Source organism: Neofelis nebulosa, chromosome 2 (assembly GCF_028018385.1).
Source record: "Neofelis nebulosa isolate mNeoNeb1 chromosome 2, mNeoNeb1.pri, whole genome shotgun sequence".
Taxonomy (NCBI): domain Eukaryota; kingdom Metazoa; phylum Chordata; class Mammalia; order Carnivora; family Felidae; genus Neofelis; species Neofelis nebulosa.
In genome coordinates, this window is record NC_080783.1 from 138,147,336 (window position 1) to 138,171,451 (window position 24,116).

A 24,116-nucleotide genomic window follows, 5' to 3' on the forward strand; every position below is an offset into this window, starting at 1 on the left:
TGAAGTGTTTCATCAAGCACTACTGATCCTCTGTTGTCAGGTCTGACCCTGAGTTATGGCGAGGATTAATGAGGTACAGAGGTAAATGAGATAAAGAAAGTAAAAGCTTGTCTCAGTAACAGATGGCTTAAAATTAGACTCTTTAGCAATTTGTACTACTAAGATTTTTATAAAATTCAGTATTATTGCACATACATATTTTATTTGCATTTTCCCTCTAAGCTTATTTAATTTCTTTTTTTAAAATTTTAAAAATACTTTTATTTATTTTTGAAGGAGAGAGAAACAGAGCATGAGCAGGGGAAGACCAGAGAGAGAGGGAGACACTGAATTCGAAGCAGGCTGCAGGCTCTGAGCTGTCAGCACACAGCCCTATGCGGGGCTCAAACTCATGAACTGTGAGACCATGACCTGAGCTGAAGTTGGTTGCTTAACTGGCTGAGACATGCAGGTGCCCCAAAGCTTATTTATATTTCTTAATATTTTCCCCTTACCATCATAAAAAATCCAAGACCAGATAGCTTCACTGATGAATTCTACCAAACATTCAAAAAAGACTTAATACCTATCCCTCTTAAACTCTTTCAAAAAACTGAAGAGGAAAGAAGGCTTCCAAACTCATTTTACAAGGCCAGCATTACCCTGATACTAGAACCAGACAAGGACACCACAAAAAAAATGAAATTATAAGCCAACATTCTTGATGTACACTGATGCAAAAATCCTCAACAAAATATTAACAAATCAATTCAACAATACATTAAAAAGATTGTACACTATGACCAACTGGGATTTATTCCAGGAATGCAAAGATAGTTCAACATCTGCACACCAATCAATGTGATACACCACATTAACAAGATGAAAGATGAAAATCAGATGGGGATCTCATAGATGCCCAAAAAGCACTTGAAAAAATTCAACATCCTTTCATGATAAAAAAAAATCTCAACAAAGTGAATATAGAGGGACTATATCTCAATATAATAAATGCCATAGTAATATCATACTGAATGGTAAAAAGCTGAAAGCTTCTCCTCTAAGATAAGGAAGAAGACAAGGATGCCTTCTCTTGCCACTTTTATTCAACATTTCACTGAAAGTCCTAGCCAGGGCAATTTGGCAAGAAAAGGAATAAAAGGCATCCAAATTGGAAAAGAAGTAAAATTGTCACTATTTGCAGATAACATTATACCACATATGGAAAACCCTGAATTCCACCACAAACCTGTTAAAACTAATAATAAATTCAATAAAGTTGCAGGGTATAAAATTAATATGCATAATGTGTTGCATTTCTATACACTAATAATGAACATCAGAAAGAAATAAAGAAAACAATCCCATTCACAATTGTATCATAGAGAATAAAAAAACCTAAGAATAAAATTAACTAAGGAGGTGAAAGACCTGCACACTGATATGGATGAAAAGAAATTAATGGGAAGAAAGTGAGGAAGACAAAAGTAAAAGGAAGGATATTATGTGCTCACAGACTGGAATAATTAATATTAAAATGTCCATAGTACCAAAAGAAACCTACAGATTCAATGTAATTCTTATCAAAATTCCAATGACATTTTTCACAGAAATAGAATAAATTCTAAAATTGGTATAGAACAAAAGATCCCAGATAGCCAAATAACCTTGACAAAAGAACAAAGCTGGAGGTATCATTCTCTCTTATTTTAAACTATAAAATGAAACTATAGTAAACAAGTAGTATGGTATTGACATAAAAACAGACAGATCAATGGAACAGAATAAAGAGCCCATTAATAAACCTATGTATATATGGTCAGTTAACAGACAACAAAGGAGACAAAAATACACAACAGGGAAATTACAGTCTCTTTAATAAAAGTCATTGGGAAAACTGGACAACTACATGCAAAAGAATGAAATTGGACCACTATATTACATCATATACAACCATTAACTCAAAACTGATTAAAGACTTTAGTTAAGGGGTGCCTGGTTGGCTCAGTCGGTTAAGTGTCCAACTTTGGTTTAGGTCATGATCTCACAGCTCGTGAGTTTCAATCTCTGTGTCGGGCTCTGTGGTGACAGCTCAGAGCCTGGAGCCTGCTTCAGATTCTGTGTCTCCCTCTCTCTTCCCCTCTCCCATTTGCTCTCTGTATCTCTCTCATAAATAAAATAAAAACATTAAAACAAAAAGACTTCCATTAAGACTGAAACCATAAAAATCCTAGAAGAAAACATAGGTATGTGTGAGCTCCTCGACATCAGTCTTAGTGATGATTTTTTTGGATCTGACTCCAAAGGCAAGTGAAATAAAAGCAAAAGTAAACAGCTGGGACTACATCAAACTAAAAAGCTTCTGCACAGCTTAGAAAACCATCAACAAAACAAAAAGGCAACCTACTGAATGAGATAAGATATTTGCAAATCATATACCTGATAAGTGGTTAATCCAAATATATAAAGAACACATACGACTCAATTACAAAAGAAACAAAAACAAAAACAACAATCAGTTATGAAAAACAGAGAATCTGAATAGACATTTTTCCAAAAAAGACATACAAATGGTGAATAAATTCATGAAAAGATGCTCAATGTCACTAATCATTAGGGAAATGCAAATCAAAACCACAGTGAGTTATCACCTTACACCTGTCAGAATGGCTTTAAGTATTGGCAAGGATATGGAGTAAAGAGAATCCTTATGCACTGTTGGTGGGAATGTAAGTTTGTGCAACTACTATAGAAAACAGCATGAAATTTCCTCAAATAGTCAAAAACAGAGCTACCATGGGGCACCTGGGTGGCTGAGTCAGTTGAGCAGCTGTCTTCGGCTCAGGTCATGATCTCATGGCTCATGAGTTCGAGCCCTGCATCAGGCTCACTGCTGTCAGAGTGAAGCCCACTCGCATCCTCTGTCCCCCTTTCTCTTTGCTCCTCCCCCACTCGTGCTCTCACTTGTTCTCTCTCTCAAAAATAAATAAAACATTAAAAAAAATAGAGCTCCCATAGGGGCTCCTGGATGGCTCAGTCAGTTGAGAGACTGACTCTTGATTTTCACTCAGGTCATGATCCCAGGATCATGGGATCAAGCCCTAGATCAGGCTCAGTGCTGAGTGTGGAGCCTATTAAGATCCTCTCTCTCTCAATCTCTCTCTCTCTCACTCCCTGTCCCCCTTATCCCTCTGCCCCTACCCCACTTGCTCTTTCTCTTAAAAAAAATTAAAATTAGAATTCCCATATAATCCAGCAATTCTACTACTGGATATCTATCCAAAGAAAATGAAAACACTAATTTGAAAAGATATACGTATCCCTATGTTCATGCATTATTTACAAGAGCCAAATATGGAAACAACCTAAGTGTCCATAGATGGGTGAATGGATAAAGAAGATGTGATATATATGTATATATCATATGTAGATGTATGGATATGTATATGTACACACATATATACACACATGGAATACTACTCAATCATTAAAAAGAAGGAAATCTTGCCATTTACAACATGGACATAACTTGATGGTATATACTAAGTGAAATAAGTCAGACAGAGAAAGATAAATACTATATTATTTCACTTATATGTGGAATCTAAAAAAGAAAACAAACAAACAAAACAAAACAAAAACCAGACTTACAGATACAGAGAACATATTGGTGACTTTTCACAGGGGAGGGGGATAAGGGAAGCAAAATGGGTGAAGGGAATTAAGAAGTACAAACTTCCAAAATTAGTCCTGGGGATATAATGTATAGCATGAGGAATACAGTCAGTTGTATACAGATATAGATATAGTCAATAGTATTGTATTAACTTTGTAAGGTAACAGATGTAGCCAGACTCATTGTGGTGCCCATTTTGCAATGTATACAGATGTTGAATTAGTACATTGTTTACCTAAGTCAAATACAACATTATATGTCAATTATACCTCAGTTAAAAAAGTTTAATTACCAATGCAGTGTTCTTTTTTTCATGGTAACTAAAATAGATTTTGTATTTCATATTGAGTCTGTTTTAGAGCAAACTGTATTTTTCCAGGAATTCTTACATTTCCTCTCATACAGTTATTTGTCAGGAAAAACATTTTCTTAATATTTTATCTCAATTTCAAGCCTATTATGCATTCTTTTCTTTTTATTATTGACTATGTCTGCCTTTTTTTATTTTTGACCATTCCTGCCAGAAATTTGTTTCATTAGTCTTTAGACACACTGTCAAATTTTTCCATTGTTGACCATCTATTACTTCTTTGTTTTTCATTTACATCAATTTCTGCTACTTATTAATTTTTCTTCTAGGCTAGTGATTTTTCCTTCTTTTTCTAACTTTTAAAGTGTGTGCTTAGCTTACTAATCCATTTTTTTTAAGTTTATTTATTTATTGTGTGTGAGAGAGAGAGAGAGAAAGAGAGCACATGTGTGCATGTGTATAAACGTGCTCTAGCAGGGATGGGTAGAGAGAGGGAGAGGGAATCCCAAGCAGGATCTGCACGGTCAGCATGGAGCCTGACGTGGGGCTTGAACCCACAAACCATGAGATCATGACCTGAGCTGAAACAGAGAATCGGATGCTTACCGGACTGAGCCACCCAGGCAATCCCAACTTTTTTCTAATAAGAGTATTTAAGGTTATAGTTTTCTTTTGGGTGTTGCTGCTGTGCACTGAAGTCCTTTGAAGTTCTTTTTAAGTTCTTTTTAATTAATAGTCTTAATTTTTTAGAGTGGTTTTAAGTTTTAAGCAGTTTTTTTTTGTTCTGTCATATTTCATTATAATATTTTTGAACATGTTTTTAATTTTGAAATGTATACTCTCTTTAGTTTTGTCTTTGTAATTTCTAACTTGATAGCATTTTGGTAAAAAAAACAAAGACAAAACCCAAAACGCTGATTTGTAGGATACCAATTCTTTTAAAGTTTGGAGGCTTATTTGCTGAATTTTGGTAATCATTCCTTATGTTTGAAAATAATGTATATTCAACATGTGAGTTCAGTGTCTAATATCTTTATATAAATAATTTCCATAAGGACTGGGATTTTATTTTTCTGTTGTAGTCCATGCTGCATGTATGTTAAACTGTGTCTAGTCCTTCACAGGCACTCAATGAATATTTGTTGAATGAACAAGTTCTAGATTAAGATTGTTAACTGTGTTGCTCAAATCTTCTAGACTTTAACATTTTTTTGAATTTATCAATTTCTCCTACTTCTGCCAATTTTTGCTTTATATATTTAAAAATAATACAGCTATATATCATTAGAATTGTTATATGCATCTGATAAACTCAAACTGTACCATTTAGTTATAGCTAGAAATGCTTTTTATCCTAGAGAAAAATGTGTATTATTAAAAATTACTATATCATCTTTAAAATATTGTTTTCCCAGTACCTTTTTTTAAATTTAAATTGTTATTTTTTCTTATGTTTTATGTGTGAATCTGAATCTTACAACCTCCAATTGGCTGAATGGCTTTTGAGGACATGCTTTTTAAATGGAACATTTAGTTTATTTATTTTAATCACTAATATAGATTTTTTCTATCATTTTCTTTGGGTTTTCTAGTTCATATTTTCTGTTTTTCCTCATATATGAAGGCCTTTTTAAAAAATATAAGTTCTTTAGTGGCAGACTGTTGGTTAAGATGAGAAAATCTATCTGAAACTGTCATTATTTCATTCAGTATAGCATTCATTGTAAGTTGAATATTGTTTTCTTTTAGAGTACTTTGAAGGTATTATTTCACTGTTTTCTACTTGTATTTCTAACTATTAGTTTATTATTGTTCCTTTTTACATAATTTGTCTTTTTGTCTGCTTATGTTTCTTTGTTAATCTATATTTTGACTAGTGTACAAATGAGTTGTTTTTGTTGTTGTTTTTTATTGTAGTTTGGGATTTCTTTGCTTCCTAAATGTGAAGATTGCTAACTATAATCAATTCTAGATTTGTTTTTCCAGCTACATGTCTCTCCCATTTGCTCTATTATCTCCTCTGGAAATCTGGTGCCTCATACCTTTCCTCATGTTTCTTATGCTTAATTTCATTTTACCTGTCACTTTGTCTCTCTAGCCACAATTTTGAGTAATTACTTCATATCTACCTTCTAGTTCACTAATTTACCCTTTCACAATATTCAATCTGTTCTTTAATCCTTCCTTTGAGTTTTTTTTAATGTTTATTTTTAAGAGAGAGAGTGACAAAGTGCAAGCGGGGAGGGGCAGAGAGAGAGGGAGACACAGAAATCTGAAGCAGACTCCAGGCTCTGAGCTGTCAGCACAGAGCCCGATGCGTAGCTCAAACCTACAAACTGAGATTACGTCCTGAAGTCGGATGCCTAACCAACTGAGCCACCCAAGCACCCCATAATCCTTCCTTTGAGTTTTTAATTTTAATTATGGTATTTTCCATTTGTAGAAGTTGTGTTTTTCCCCCCTCAAATTTACCTGGTCATTTTGATAGTCACTTGCAGCTAATTCATATTTTTTATTCATTCCTATTATTTTTTAAGCTTTTTTATTTGCATATAGTTGGCACACAATGTTATATTAGTTTTAGGTGTTAAATGATTTCTGTTTGCTTTTGCCAGATACCTTGAGATGCTATCAACCTTTGTTGACTTTTATAAAATTCTCAACCATGACTATTCGAGTTGCAAAATTAAAAAAAGATTCAAAATTTTAAACCACAAACAAGCCTACTAAAGGCTATGATTTCTCACGACAAACTTTTGCCCCTTTTCCTCTCAGAACCAAAGCTGAGAGCAATAGCCTCTCTTGATGTCTACCTCTGAGGAAAGATGCTCCCCCAACACCCCAAGTTTATCCCTTCTTGAAGTACAGCCTTTCCTGAGCCCTAGCTTTATTAGTGGGAGAGGTCTCTGATATGACCCGTGAACACTGTGATAGCCAGGGCTTTGTCTTTTGCTACCTGGCCATACACAGTAATTGAAACAGTGGTTTAGACTTCTCAAACTTTACTTCTCGAATTTAGTATGTACACAGGTCACTTAGGTATTTTGTTAAAAGACAAACTCTCAGTTACCAGGTCTGTGGTGGAGCCTGAGACCCTGCACGTCCAATGGTGATGCCAATACTGCTGGTCTGAGAAGCAGCATTGAATAGCAAGACTATGACTATTAAGGACTGCACACCCTGTACGTATTCAATGGCTTCATCAGTGGTTTACCTCCAGGGATTTCTCCTCCCAGTGTATTGCTGGCCACAGATGAATTCATTTAATTTATTACAATTTCATACATTCAATAAAAAGGACGTATTATATTCAGGGGTGCCTTGGTGGCTCAGTCAGCTCAGTGTCTGACTCTTGACTTCAGCTCAGGTCATGATCTCACAGTTTGTGGGTTCAAGCCCCACATCGGGCTCTGTGCTCACAGCACAGAGCCTGCTTGGGATCCCCAGGCTCCTTCTCCCTCTGCCCCTCTGCTCATGCTTTCTCTCTCTCTCAAAATAAATAAACCTTAAAAATAAATAAATAAAGGATGTGTTACAGTTTATCTAGCATGTTTATGTGTTTTGTAGTATGCAGGTTTTAGTCTACTATGTTGTAGGAAACAGAATTCTTCTCCAAATAAGGAAGAGAGTCTTAAAATCTGTGGCATTCATGCTTAAACTCATCCCATTAAGCATTTTTTTTGTGTGTGAACTATAAAGTACGTTGTACTGATAGAGATTTAGTCACACATCTTCATATGGAATAGATATTGGTCATTTTAAGTGACTTTTGGATTTGCTTTAATGACACATATGAAAAGAAAAAAAGAAGAAATGAAATGAAGATAGAATGAACTTTTAGATAATTTATGCAAATGACAGATGAAAAATAGATCTCATACAAACATGCTAGAAATCCATAGCTTGACTATTTCCTAAAGCAGGGTCTCATTAGAAGATATTTACTCTACTTTTGATCACTACATTTAAAATTTTTTTTAACATGTATTTATTTTTGAGAGACAGAGTGTGAGTGGGGGAGGGGCAGAGAGAGAGGGAGACACAGAACCCAAAGCAGACTCCAGGCTCTGAGAACTGTCAGCACAGAGCCCAATGCAGGGCTTGAACTCACAAACCAGGAGATCATGACCTGAGCCGAAGTTAGATGCTCAACCAACTGAGCCACCCAGGTACCCCTTGACCACTACATTTTAAAACATACTTTAAAACCCTCTCTCTCTCTCTCTCTCTCTCTATATATATATATATATATATATTTATGTATATATAGATATAGATACAGATACAGATATATGTATATATATGTGTATATATATATACATATACACTTTTGTATATGAATTGCAACCATTTGATATTTTTCATATAAATGTTTAGATTACTTAAAAATATTCATCCAAACTCACTCTGTATTATTTTATAGCTTTGATTAGGTATCTAATGATGCAGAATAATTGATTTCTGGTTGTTTCATGCCAGGCAGGTGAATTCGGCTAAAAACCTGCTCTCTAATTATTAAAGTCCCACTGCAATGACTATTTTTTAAAGTAATAAAAGGTTAGTACAAACTATGATTATTTTGTTTAACTGCCTTATAAAACAACCAACCTCTTAAAGGTTATCTTAATCAAAATCTTAAAAAGCTGCTCAAATCAACAGTGAAAACTTGACACATCGGGTGGCATTTGGATCTTCGAAGAGCTCAAGATCAGACAAATGAATGCTAAAGATTTGAATGTAGATATTATTTATAAAGTCACCTAAGATCATTTTTATTTAAAAAAATAAAACAGAATGTTCCTTATGCAAATTGTAAAGCACATTCTAAAGAAGCATAAGCCAACAATAGATTTTAAAAAAGAAAAAGAAGAAATAACCCATTCTTTCTCCACATGAAACAGCGCACCAGAAAAGAAACTCAAATGAGGATAGGTTGTTTCAAGTAAGGTATACAAATAAAATAAGCAAAGACATAAAGCACCATGAATTACTTGTATAGAAACATAAAGTGAATGAGAATTGTCCTTCCAGATATAGCGAAAGGAAATGATGAGATTAGCCAAAGGTAAAGTACGTACTGCTAATGAGAATAAAAACAGAGACATGAAATAAATAATACCTTTAATGGTTACTGTTCTGAGTTAAGAGAGACCATCTGATTCACTGAGAAATACACAGATTCTTTAAAAAGGGTCATTGGCAAAAGAAATGCCAGGGGAATGAGGAGACAACTTGAACACACACAAATTTCCAAATCCAGATGTCACAGATTATGAAAACTTCACGAGGAACTTGCAATCATTTTCACAGACTCCCTTAAAATTATTCTTAAGATATTCTTAAGAACAAGACATGTTTGAGAGGAATTAAAAAGCAAAAATAGAACATAAAATATAAAACTGACTTAAAAACTGAGTCAAGTAATCTTGGATACGGCTTAATGTAAGTCTGCTAAGAAAAAGTAAATATTATGAGGCTATACCTCATAAGTTAAGTTCTTAAGAGTAATAAGGATTGTATCTTTTCAATAGATTTAAAAAAGTTCTTGGTGATGGTTTCTCCCTGGGATAATAGTAAAGTTTAGGGATAGAACAGATGTCAGATCCTCCAACTCAGTGTTTTAATGTAAAACACAGGGACTGCTGAGTGAAATATGAAGATCATCTACTATTTTGTCCATCCTCTGTTTGTGTTCATATATGTGGCTCGGCTAAAGAAATGACACCTATGTCCCTTCCGAAAGAACACAGAATCAAGTCACGTTTCCCTCAGTCACTCTCTAATCAAAATGGCTAACACCGCTTTCTGTGATTTTTGGTGTTTTTGCTAAGAAGTGAAGGAGGTGGCGCTTCATCGCAAAAAATGAAGAGGCTGGAAATAATGTTTTAACAGACTTTTATACAGCTTACATTCTAAATATCTCATATAATAAAATTCAAAACAATAAGCTATTAATAACCCATGTTCACATAACCTTATAAATAAGGCAGTGTACTTTGAGAATCTTAAATCACTAATGTATTTTATGCCTGTGTTTTTTTCTTCTATATGAACAGGTCTGCACTAGTCTGCATTAATTAAATTTAAGTAGGATTTCTGAGCCTGGATCATCATTAAGTCTGTGGCCCTGATTTAAATCTGCAGTAAAACATTTCTCCATTAAGTCTTGTGCTTTGTGTCATATTTCATACACTAGTTGTCTCTTAATTAAATCCATGATGGTCCACCAACACAGACTATTAAAATAACTATACTTTGCTCTTGACATATTTATGAGACAGAGTCATAAGACTATAGACTGATACTTGAACTACTCACTAGAAATGCTAATAAGATTATGATGAAGGTAAGATTAGAACATTCCTCTTCTTTCTCTTCTCTTCTTTCTCGAGATTTATTTTTATAACTGCACACTTCTATTTCAGGTTCTGACTCTTTCCTCAGACCATCTGAAAGCTCTTTCATTGTGGAATAACTGCAAATTAATAGTCAATGGAAACCTTGTAAAGTGTTAATTTATATCACATGATGTTAATATAAACATTGAGATATAGTCTCCTCTGAGTTTTGCTCTATTCACAGCTGCAAGTAAATACATTAATCTAGACATGTTTGCCAAGCCTTTAGGTGTTCAGAGTGAAGAAAATTTACAAGGACTGAAAAGAGAAAATAACCCTGAGTGAGAAAGCAGTTAACTTTTAGATGGGGCGAAAGGAAGTCCACATATGTCAACCTCAGATATACTGAATTTTCAATCTGCTCTCCACAAAGAATGATGGTCTCTTCCTGGGTGAATTTCCAGAGAACTTAGCATATGGTGAAAGAGAGTTTCCAGTTTCTTTTGTTTGCTTTCAGTAGCTTGAGATAGGCTTTGGGTTTTGTTTCATTTTTCTTAGAAACATTTTTTGTTTGTTTGTTTGCCATGGAAGGGTAGGGCCTTTAAAGGGGGAGAAGTGTTCTTAAAAGGATCAGGAAGTTTCAAATGCCTGGAAGCTGTGTCAAAGCAGAGAATACAGACAGAAACAACAGGAGACTCTTCATCAGGTGATCTAACAGGAGCAGGCATTATCTAATACAAATACAGGGAAGAGTTCACAGTCTTTAAATCCATTTATTTGCTTCTTACTGGTATCAGTAAATGTTCTGCAGCTTTTAAAAATAATACCGTGCAATTCATCATTCAGCTCTGCTTTTTTAGCTGAAGTTTTTAAAAGTACTGCAACATGAGAGATAGACTTAAAATAAAAAATAGTTTTATTACAGCCTTGGTCTGCAGTGATCAATGCAAGTATAAAATAAATTCTAATGTCTTGTCAAGAATAGCAGCTACAGTCAGGCAGCTTCACTAAACACATTAAATCTAATAAAATCACTCTCACGTACTCCTGACACTAGTAGTAATTAAAATAACTTGTTTCAAAAAAATTGGTCCTATACATGAATACTTATTGGCAATTATTTCTTAGTTCTTCAAACCAAAGATAACATAATTTGATTCTCACACAATTTTCTTGTAAATGCGGTTCATATTGGGTTTTATATGCAGCTTAAGACTGTTAATTGCCATTTTGAGCCTCACAGTAAAATAGAGTTCAATATGTCGCTTTTCTCAAGCATAGAGAAATGTTTGAGAAATGCTTGTCTTAGTCTAATGAACTGTGAATAATTTACATCCCGAGTCCTATTTTTCAGTATAAGTGGTTCTGACTTTTCTTAAAGCTTGTAAAGCCTAATCAACTTGTTACATTCATCTGATTAAAGAAATCTATGGCAAAGTAGAAAGATGAATCCAGTGCTTCTGAAAGGCTGCTTTGGTTGTTTTGATTTCCTTAAGGCCACTTTTTCATTTGGATCTATTTTTCTTTTCCCTTTCTAGACCACGTATTATAAACTAAGGATTGTACTTTCCGTATTTGTGAGAAAATATTATCTGACTTAGAATATTTTCAAAACCCCCTACCTCCTGGCAGGCACACTCGATAACTTCCTGAATTTACAGAGACCTAGCTGTTCTGTCAGAAGGAAAAAGGAGCTGTTTCAGGGTGCGAACATTTTTCATTTCTGAAAGAATCACAATTATGAGATGTGATTCCGGCTCTTTCGGAGCACGTGTACTTAACAGAACTAGCCAAAGAGATCAAGACAGTGAATCTATATTCAACAACGACCCCTGAAAACAGCAGCTTTGTGTCACCGGCATGAGAGGGTGGTGCAGACATTTTATCTTGCCCAGGAGCTTGGAAAAGAAGTAAGCTAATTTAATATTTGCTATGTATTTGCTCAAGGATCATTTTTTTGCAAAGGCATCTTTTCAGAAGGACTTAGAAATATATTAGGGAATGTGTGAGTCCAAAGGAATTTTAGAGACAATTTGATTTTACTCATTTTGTGACAGAGGAAACTGAGATCCAGAGAAATTAAGTAACACATTTCTTCTTTCATAACCATGCAGCAGAATGATTGATAACAGAACAAAGGGAAATCAGGATGTCGATTATTTAAAACCAGGAATGTGAAAAGAAGATGTGGGAAATATCAGTGAAGGGAACTGCGAACAGTGTTCTTTCTGAGACCATTTTACGCTATTGCTGCCAATACAAGAGATCTCTGCTTGAAGCTACTTGCCTGCCAGCTATGTGATTTCCTTATCCTCAATGTGAATGTGAAAGGGCTTATATGTAGTAGAAAATGAAGGGGAGGGGAGAAAGAAAATACTTTATTTGCATTTCGAACCTGCTCAAATATTGAAAATCCATGAAGTTAAAAGGCAGAAGGGAGTCCCACTGTGTTTGCATATGTAATGCAATATATATTGTTCCAGGGCAAACCGTTAATTAGAATACGTCAGAAGAATCAGCAGACAAAGCTAGAATGTGGATATCAACCACCCAAAAAGGCCAAGGTATGGAAACTAAAACGGAGACACTGACAAGAAAGATGAGGGAATACTGGAGTCAAGTTTGGCAGTAACTGAGCAACCAGGAGAAGGTAGGCCAGGAGGCTAAAACAAGATAAGTGATGACTTACGTGTTGTAGCAAATCAGAATCTAGGTATAAATGAGCAAAATATATAATCAGGAGCTAGCAATCTTTTTCTGTAAATGGCTAGATGATAAATATTTGGGACTTTGAAGGTTATATAGTTATATCCTCCACTCTGTCAGCCATACACAATATATAAAATGGGCATAGCTGTGTTCTAATAAAATTTCATTTATAAAAAGAAGCACCAGGTAGATTTGGCCTACAGACTATAATTTATCTATGCTTGTTTTAGATAGAAAGGTGGGTCTAGATAGATAGATAGATAGATAGATAAGAGAGAGAGAGTTAGTGATGTAAATTCTTTTTCCTCTATAAGCAACACACCTACCTATTTCTGAGTTGTATCTAAATACACTCTAAGAATGATGGAGGAATATAGACTCCTATTAAAAATAAAGAACACATGTTTGCTCCAAATAAACTCCATACCATGGCCAGTAAAACGTTAAAAATATAAATCAGAACCTATGATTAAAACCCTTCCATGGTTTCCCATTACAAGCAGAATAAAACTCAAAGTTTAGGACCATGTCTAACTCTCAGATTTCACATTTTACCATTCTCTCCCTTATTCACTACACTTTAACCAAACTGGCCTTTTGATTTTTTTTTTTTTGAGCACTAAAATTGACACCAAAGTCACTTAACAAACTATCATCACTGCACGAAACCCACCTCTTCATATATTGGTACGATTAGCTTCATTTCAATATTCAGGTCATCAGAGACACCTTCCTTTTTTCCCTTCCTTCATAGCACACTCATTAGTGTTAGAATTTACTTTATTCATGCACTTGTTTATTTTCTATCTCCCTCACTAGAATAAAACTTCTATAAGGAAAATAAATATGTCTGTGATAGTCCTCACTACATTCTAGGACTCACAGAAGTGACTAACACATGGCAGATGTTCATTAAATATTTTTAAGTGAATGAATAAATGAATGAACCTTATGGAACTTTTCATACATCTTCTTTTGTGTTGCTCAGAACAGCCTTGCAAGGTATTGTATTACTGCCACATAATAAAACAAGCTCTCATAGAAGTTATATGATTTGTCCACATTTACTGAGCTATAAAATGACATAACTATAACTTTAAGTTCACTGTTTGTCTCTGAACCCAGTTTATTTAACATTTGTTATCTATCAAAAACTCTATTAACATTTTACAAATATTAGCTCTTTGTAAAGCCTCTGTACCATAAATACTACTATTATCATTTTATAGGTGGGAAAAGTGAGGTACAGGAGAGGTCATATAACTGCACAAAGTCTCAAGAAAAGCCAGTGGCACAGCTTGGATTCAAACCCAAGTATTAGGGCTCTAGAGTCCTTGTTCTTAACCAGTACCTCATGCTGTATTTATAAGACGTAACCTGTCCACCAGACTCTTGGATTTGAACAATCAGAAACATTATTTGCTTCCTCAAATTAGTGACTTAAAATAGCACCAACTTATTCTTTTACACTTCTGGAGATCAGCAATCTGGAATAAATCTTATGGGACTAAAATCAAGGGGTCAGCAAGACTAATTCTGTTTGGAATCCCCAGGATTGAATTAATTCCACTGTCTCTTCTAGCATCTAGAGGCCCAGTGTATCTCTTGGCTTGTGGTCCCTCCCTTTATCTTCATAATTGGTGGAAATTTCTGTTTTTGACACTGACCCTTCTACATCCCTCTTATAAGGACTTTCCTGATTGCATTAGGCCCACCTTGATAATCCAAGATAAACTGCTCTTTTTAATAAACTTAAATCACGTTAAGTGTCATTCACCTTCTGAGGTAACATTAATAGGTTCTGGAGATTCCATTGTGAAGATCTTTGGAAGACTACAGCAAATAACATCTATCCAATTGCTCAATATCAGGTATTTTAACCATTTAACCAAGTAGAAGTGGGATAAAAGTCAATCAGTAATATTGTCACTGCCCAAGTATCAGCTCAGTAATGTCTACCCCGACTGACTCCTTATTCTAAATTGCCATCCCTGTATCCATTACCTGCATCTCATTTTCAATCTGCTCTAATTTTTCCCACAGCACTGCCACCATTAACCACTATAAAATCTATTGTGTCTCTTCATCTAGAACATAAGCTCTGTGAAGGAATGAGTTTTGATGGATTTGTTCACAGATATACTCCATCCCTATGCCTTAAAAAGTATCTAGGACTTGGAGCACCTGGGTGGCTCAGTTGGTTGAGTGTCCAACTCTTGATTTCAGCTCAGGTCAAGCCCCTTCTGGGTTCAAGCCCCGTGTCCGGCTCTGGGCTGACTATGCAGAGCCTGCTTAGGATTTCCTCTCCCCCTCTCTCTGCCTCTCTCTCTAAATAAATAAATAAATAGATAAATAAACTTAAAAAATATCTAGTGCATAATAGGCACTCAATAACTGTTTGGTAAATAGCAAATCTACAAATAAACATCAGCACACAGATCAGTCTCTGAGACAGTAAGGTAAGATTGATAAAATAATAGCTTTGTTTCAATTAGTTTTTACTTGACTCTTTAAAAAATAATTTATGTGGATGCTTCCACTACAGTTGTATGGTCTTACTATTAAACCCTTTGTGAGGGCAAAAACAAGCAATCTAATGTTATAATAATACATTTAGGGGATAACATAATATCTGGAACATAACAGTCACTCAATAAAATTTTCTAAATAACTGAATAGATCACAGATTTGGGTACACAAAGAGTTAACTCATTTGCTATGTTCATAGTTAAAAATGAATCTTGGGGTGCTTGGGTGGCTCAGTCAGTTAAACATCTGGCTTCTGATTTCAGCTCAGGTCATGATCTCAGTTTATGGGTTCAAGCTCCACACTGAGCTCTGCACTGGCACTACAGAGCCTGCTTGGGATTTTCTCTCTCTCCCTCTCTCTCTGCCCCTCCCGTGCTCTCTCTTTCTCGAAATAAATAAAATAAACTTAAAAAAAATAAAAATGGGGGTGCCTGGTGGCTCAGTCGGTTAAGCAACCGACTACAGCTCAGGTCATGATCTCACGTTTCATGAGTTCAAGCCCCATGACGGGCTCTGTGCTGACAGCTCAGAGTATGGAGCCTGTTTCAATTTTGTGTCTCCCTCTCTCTCTCTGTCCCTCCCCTGCTTGCACTCTCTGTCTCTCTCAAAAATAAACATTAAAAAATCATTTAAAAAGTTATAAAAATGAGTCTTTTAGTATGCTAAAAAAAGATTATGCTTATTGATTATACCAGAATTCTAACAGTATATTTTAATACTGTCTTTAAATATATACATCCTCTATTGTTTTTAGTGCAAACTGTGTGTTATTGTATGTGTGTGAGAGAGAAAGACAGACAGAGAAGGAGTTGGAATATCACTATAATGAAATGGAATTGTTTTCATTAAAAAAATTCAAATAGATTTTAGTTCACTTTTTTTGGTACCACAACTTCTGAGTTATTTTGACAAAAGCAAATGGGAGTCTGGAGCCCATCTACTTAATGTCAGGACTTAGAACAATCAGTTACTTTGTTATAAGCAAATATAAAAAAGACTATACTGATTCCTTTGACCACATCATGATCAAGATGAAGCTTTAAGCTGATGGATCACTGAGATGAGAGTTAAGACTGGACTATATTGCTATGTGCAAATTATCTAAAAGTCTGAAATGAGGCAGATTTTATTTAGTCAAGATCATCTCAAGAATTTTTTTCTTTGTTTTTTAAGTTTATTTATTTTGAGAGAGAGAGAGAACATGAGAATGTGAGGAGGGGAGGAGCAGAGAAAGAGGGAGAGAGAGAATCCCAAGCAGGCTCCATGCTGTCAGTGCAGAGTGAGGTTCAACTCACAAAACCATGAGATCATGACCTGAGCCAAAATCCAGAATCATGCACTTAACCAACTGTACCACCTGGGCACCCATTTTTCTTTTACAGTTTCTAATTCAGTCAGCCATTTCCATATGAACAGATAGTAGAATTAATTTTGACCTATATCACTAGATCATCCTTATGACCTGAAGAACATAAACATTTGCACTATTGCTTGAATTTAACTTAAAAAAAAATTAAATGTTTATTTATTAATTTTAAGGGAGAGAGAGTGAGAAAGCAAGCAGGGGAGGGGCAGGGAGAAGGAGAGAGAATTCGAAGCAGGCTCTGTGCTCATAGCACAGAGCCCACAAGGAGCTCAAATTCACGGACCATGAGATCATGACCTGAGCCAAAATCAAGAGTCAGATGCTTAACTGACTGATCCACCCACACCCATGAACTGTGAGATCACAACCTGAGCCAAAATCAAGTGTCGGATACGTAACAGACTGAGCCACCCCCCCCACCCCCCTGTATTTAACTTTTAGAAGAGCGTTCTAGGCTGTATAGGATATAGTAGTTTGAGAGTTAACTCTTCCATCCTCCTCTAGAGTAGTTCACTTTTTGTCACTTGTGTGGGTGTCTATGAGTAACTCACATGATGCACTCCCTGCATTTGAGAGTTCTCCTTAGTCCTAACTGAAATACCTATTCAAATACATCTTGTTTTATTTTCTTTTGCTTTTAAAATGTTAGCTCTTTCTGTGGACAGTTCTTCTTCCATTTGAATTTACTAGATCACTTCATAGTTTAACTGTGGTACATAACTCTTTTGAAATTGTCCTTTAAAAAGCAAAGACCCTAACTTTCCAGAAAGCCTTTTATGATTAATGTGAAATGGCTATCTGCCGGTACAGGAGCCTCACAAGGCTCTCTGTCAGAGTGCCAAACCGTAGTTAGAAGTGCCCTGAACACTCCTGTGAATGCAGAATTGAAATTACCTTGCATTATCATTGCATTGACATGTCTTCATTTCAGATCAGATAAAGTGTCAATTCTATTTAAATAAACCTCACCCTCACAGAGGCTAGAACTGTCCTTCACTCCTCCATTCCTCCCCTATCTTTTTTTTTAATTGAAACCACCACAAAGCTGGAATTGTGAATGTTTTACTTGAATGTTTTAAAGTAAAAGTTGAGTTGGCAGTGATGTTAAAATTTATTGGCCCACTTCAGTAAAAAAACAAAATCTACAGATGGACTTATAATATTTCACTTTTATTCTTATTCTACATAGCTGGACTCCTGCTTAAGTAGGAGGTGTGGAAATTAATTATTTTCCTCCCATGTGTACCATCCTCTTGTGGCTTCTGTCACAGATCAGTACACTGTGGGGTTTTATAATCAGAATTCTGCCTCCAAGGATGCCTTGTTAAGTGAATAATATCACCAAATCTTACTTGGCGACTGGCTCATTTGAGTCATGTGACTGGCTGGCCCTCTCTTCAGTATTGAGGTAGGGTAAGGGCAGCCTCTCATTAGTTATATTTACAAGGTAGCAGAGTTCAAAATGCAGAAAGAGAACACAGAAATTTCAAGCCTAAGAGACCTGAAAGTACATGTAAATAGTCTCTTCATTTTCAATGAAGAAAATTACTCTGGAGAGTTGTAGAGCATTGTCTAGGATCCCATGGGTACTTTGAGGCAAGGCTTTCCAACTATACTGTGCTGTGTCACTGTCTTTACCCTATGAAACAGAATCCCCGCAGCAGCAGTAAAGTAGACCTACTATTAAGACACGTGTGTATGCATTAGATGTCATTTCAGAAATCTAACCACGTCACTCTATGTCTTAAAATCATTTTATGGCCTCCTCTCATTGCCTTCAGCGTAAAGTACAAAGCTGGACATTGATGTCCCTTTACAATCTGCCTCTTGACTTACGGTTTCCTGTGTTAAGACCACCTCACAGGCACCATTATTAGCATTTCACTAAATATACCATGTTCTAACTCATATCCCCCTTCTTGAAAATAAAACTTATTGCCTCTACCTGGAGTTCTCTTTAGTCAGAGATAACCAGCTAATGACACTGTCCTTCATTAACAGAGCATTACTCTCTTGGAAGCATTTCCTAAGCCTCTATAGGCCATTTAGGGCTGCTTCTCCATGCTTTTCCCATAATACCTATTTTATATCTCTCATAACACTCTACCATTTCTGGAATCCTCCATCGATATGAGCACCACAATCACAGAGACTTTAACTTTTTCATTTCTGTATTCCCAGTGCTCAGCATAGTGTCTGACCCTGGTAGGCATGCAATAGATGTTTGTTGAATGAACAGATGAAAATAAACATGTGTTTAATTGATGATCACACACCTCTCTCCTCCCCATTTTATCTTCATTTCCACCTCTGTGCTTATGGCCATCACTACTTAGAGTTCTACCATCTTTTTTTCTTTCAGGCAGATGAGCACGTTATTCCTAATAATAAAATAATTCCCAGCAACTCTTTAATTGCTTTCATTTTCAACCATAATTCCCAGAGGTACATAATAAAGACTAAGACCTTATGCAACACAAAGCAAAGTGTGGATTTGGCCACTTGACCATTAACTAAATCAGTGTAGATAACCAACTCGAATAATTTAATTTCTGCAGTAGAGGACATAAGTGACTTTATTTGACATCATACTTCATATTTATGTTTCATTAAGAAACATGAAATATGTGGAAATCATGTGGATACTCAGATAGCTCAGACTGAGCTCTCCTTCTGTTATGTTTTCATAGATCAAATCAATGAGATGTATGTTGAACCTTCACTTCAGTTTTTGTGGATTCATTGTCTAAATGGGTAGTCTTTTTCCTGCAGGCTCATCACTGGGAAGAAGATATAAAATATGCCTCAGAGGAAAGGAGTCTTGCTATGATACTGGGGAAAAATATAAAAAATAAATAAAACAAAGCAAGAATAAAAAACAACTGGATTTAGAACAGACTGACTAGCTCCAACCCAAATTATCATGTGACAAGTCGTGAAACCACAGATAATATTAAAACATTCTACTTGGCTAATCAGATGAAGTATGATAAAATTTTGTATATGTAATATCATGTTTTTAAAAGAGAATTAAATTTTAGGCTATTTTCTAAGTCCATTAATTTCTAGAATTAGAAAACTTCATTAATGGGAATATGGCAGACTTAAATAGAGTTCCCTACGTAAGTAGTTTTAAATGCATAGTTCTTTTTTAAATGGTCACATAAAAGTTCAATTTATAATAATATTTTGAGACAACTGGTTAATGTTGTTAAACTATTCAAATGTAGTGCTTTGTAATGATTCATTCCCAGAATGCCATACCCTGAATGACAAATGCTTAGAAAAATAAAATACAAAGAAAATTAAAAGGTAAACTATTATATAGACCTTTTTGTGAGAAATGTATTACAGATTGGTAAAGAAAACTAACGTTAGCGTAGTTAACATTAACGTAGTTAATGTTCTTGGCCAGTGAGAATAGACACAGGGGTGTATGTGTTTTGTGAATCTGCAGAACCAAAAGCAAACCATAGCACCAGGAAACACTAAAACAAATATATCACACAAAGTACTTGCATTTTTAAGACATATATTCTCTGTCAGTTTCTAAGATATCCATTTCTTTTTTTCTCGGTATCTATTATGATATATCTTGCAAACTGAGAAGATGGCAGTTTGAGAATACATGATGATTTCCTTCCATGTAGGAAACAAAGAGAGCCACCTACACAGGGTTTTCTGTAGACTGGGGACTGTAGCCAGTTATTCAAGAAAGCTCTTCTTCCTCCTTGAAGTAGTACTTAATGAACCGGGAAAATCAAGAAACTGGGTGTCTTAATGCTCTTTTCACAGGACCCTGGACGATAATCTCAAACTCTCCAGACTAATTTTCTTCCCAAGGCCTCGTAGAATGTTTCCCACCGAAAGGTAAGAAATTATTGAAGAACGAATAATATCTGATATTCAAGGTCAGAGACATTTACAAACTGTCCCCAAATTCAAGCATATTTTTCTACAGAACTTTTATAAATTCACTCTGCAGCTCACTAACAGAAAAGTGTGGAAAGAAGAGCATTCCCAGGCCGGGGTAGATATGGGGGGACATGTGGGGAGGAGAAGACATCATAGTCCATGATCTGCTAGGAGTAATGTTGTTGACTCTAAGAATGGCACCATATTATTTTGACTATCAAATGAGATAAAGTATAATATTCTTTGTAAACTATTACGATGCTACTAGCTTCATGTATTAAAATTATCAGTCATTGAGAGTGATCTTTGTAATTTTTGTTTCTTGCATTTTTCCTGCCACTATTCTTTTTTTAAAGCTTATTTATTTATTTTTGAGAGAGAGAGAGAGAGACCAAGCACACGAGCTGGGGAGGGACGGGGGCGGGGGGGTGGACACAGATGAAGCAGGCTCCAGTCTCCAAGCTGTCAGCACAGAGCCCAATGTGGGGCTCGAACCCACAAAACCACGAGATCACGACTTGAGTTGAAGTCGGACACTCAACCGACAGAGCCACCCAGATGCTCTCCTGCCACTATTCTTAAAATATATTTAGTTTCTCCAGGATGTCTTGTGAGTATAAAAATTTTACTGTTTCTTCCTTTAACTTTCTTCACAGAACCTAGAGAATGTTTATTCACTCAGCATTTCTTGGTGAATGATAAGTAGTTCAACAGGTGTTATGAAAATTCACTGATATTTGGAAGCTCTCTGACCCATGCTAATCACAGGCTTCCTAACTTTCTTTTATCAGATGCTTAGAGTAAACCGAATCTGATTGTTCAGTGAAAAATTTCATTCAATGAATCAATCAATGGCACAGTTTTTTTTTTTTTGTATGAAAAGAACACATTTACTGTTGTGACAAAGACTGCAGTTGTGAAGCATGCTAACATCACAGAAATTTCCACAGAATTTATTATTTTTTGTATTGTCATTATTATTTCAGGTATCATTCCAAGACATCACACTGTAATGAGCTATGGGGTTTGTGATGGATGACATCATTTCTTTATATTCTGATGGCTGGAATAGCCCAACTGTTCCCAATTCTGTGTCTGCACTCTTTCAGCTTTTAGAGAGGTGTCTTTTTCAGCTAGCAATAGCATAAGGCTCTGCCTCTGGAGTAACAACGATAGCATGTCAAGGATGGAAATAGGCTTCGTTGTACCTGTGGTTTGATGTAATGGTTGTTAGGCACGGATCCACAGAGAGAAATTTCACATAGCTCAGAGATATTCAACATCTGCCATAAGCCTTGACCCTATTCTACAACAGTGTCTATAAGCTATGGGGGGAACATGTTATTGAAGGATGTCTGATTCCAAGAACCATCACAGCTGTCACTGGGGTTTATTCTATCCACTGGCTGATATGCTTATCATAAAACCACAAACCTTGTATCGACTCATGTTCAGATCTTGACTGTTCCCATTATACAAGAAAGAGTTAGAAAATAAACACTTGTAGCAGTTTCAGCTTAATGCTTTTTGGAATTGTGTCGGCTAGACAGCAAATCAAATATTCCCCCTCCTTCCCCCTCCTTTTCTACTCTTCCATTAAAACAAACACATAAAAATCAAATAAAGCATCAGATCACAGATCTCTGTGGTCACACTGCTAATGCTTGGAACTTGAAAATTGGACCTGAGAAACAGATGTGGTTCAGCTAGTAGAGATATGTAAATCAGCACAAGCTCTGGGCTAAGAAGAAGAAGAACAACAAAAATCAGGTCAGGTCTGGAAGAAATCATGCTCTTTGAAAGTAAGAGTTTAAGCAACATTGTGTCTCACAGTCTCAAGTGCTATTCTATCGATATTTATGGCTATTAGGTACGCTAACATGAAGATGCAGAACATGAAAGCAGAGAGACAGAGAATAGAAATATTTTTCAACTTATCTACTGGGTTGTTCATCTTATCTGAGAAGTAGTTTTTGGTTTCTGGTACCCCCATGTCCGAATAGCCATCAGTAGTTCTTATATAATTACTGTGATCATTTCACTGCCTCAAAGGGCCAAGACTGAGATTCTTAGGAACATCACCTCTGTTTCTGTTTAACTAGCCAGAGCAATCCCCAGAACCATTCAGGGTTCTTTTTTCACCCTCTTTGATGTACACTTACCACAGTGTTATGTAATGGAATTAAATACAAAAAAGTATTTCATACCAGTGAGTTAGGTGGAAGTTGTTAGACAAGGCAATTAGTCTCTTGTGCCATTGCTTGCACCTGACTGCCAGTAGTTAGGGTGTCCTTCACCTCACTCACAGTGTCTACACATGAGAGAAATGATCTGGCTTTGAGACTGTTCCCTGATATTCTTCACTATAGTGCTCTTTGATATTTATACTCTTTATTGTACTACTCTAAGTCATCCTGGGTATATATTCCAGTTTTCTCGGCTTTCTGGGGCCTTGAAGCTGCTTTGGGATTGCCTTAGCTGTGACTACTCTCTTCACTACATGGATCCTGCACACGGTATAGACTTCACAGCGCGAAAGGAGAACACCTGAATTCCTGCAGCTCATTCTCCTCTCTATGCCAATAGCTTAGCATCGAGTGTTTTTTTGGTTGGTTGTTTTTTTTTTTGTTTGCTCTTTTGGCCAAGCAGGAAAACATTTTTGGCCTCCGAGGAGTCACAAAATAAACCGGAAACAAACAAACAAAAAGAACAGATCTCCATTTCTCTGGTCTTACTGTATCTTACCATAGAATCTACACTCATTACCAGTCACCACTGAGTTAGCACTGCCTTCTTTTATACCTAATGGTACATTTCTCTGGAAGTGTACCATCTTTGGAAGTACTGGTTGTCATATCTCCTGTCTTTCATACTCAAGATTCTCTAAAATGCTAAATAATCAGCATTAAAAATGTTATTTAAAAACATTTGCTGACTCCCCTTGCCACTGAGCAGGTACTCCTGCTTGTCCTAATGCTCCTGAGATCCCTGGAGCTCCTCTGTGAGATCGCTGTGTGTCCTAGCCTGACAAGTGACTCACAACAGAAACACTGTAGTGGTAAGGGCTCCCATATAAACAGCTTTGTTCCCAAACTCCAAGTTGGTCTATAAAAACAATGCTTTATTACTGTGGCTATAATAGCCATAGTTTCTTCTGCTTAACTCTTATTTACAACATACAAAAAAGTTCTCTTCTGGGTTTGAACTGCCCATGGATTCCCTGAATATCCCCACACAGATCACCATGGATCCACTGCTAATCATGAATGATCCTGATGCCATCTGTGCATGCTA

The 24,116-nt window shown here is 35.9% G+C and overlaps 1 long non-coding RNA gene across 1 annotated transcript in view; it reads left to right on the forward strand.

Annotated features, from left to right (window-relative positions):
- The window catches only part of LOC131504328 (uncharacterized), a 55,254-nt gene that overhangs the window by 24,489 nt on the left and 6,649 nt on the right, over window positions 1-24,116 (forward strand). The window contains exons 3-4 of the long non-coding RNA XR_009257921.1: window positions 12,787-12,867; window positions 20,703-20,777. This is a non-coding gene — a long non-coding RNA (uncharacterized LOC131504328). The remainder of the gene's footprint in view (window positions 1-12,786; window positions 12,868-20,702; window positions 20,778-24,116) is intronic.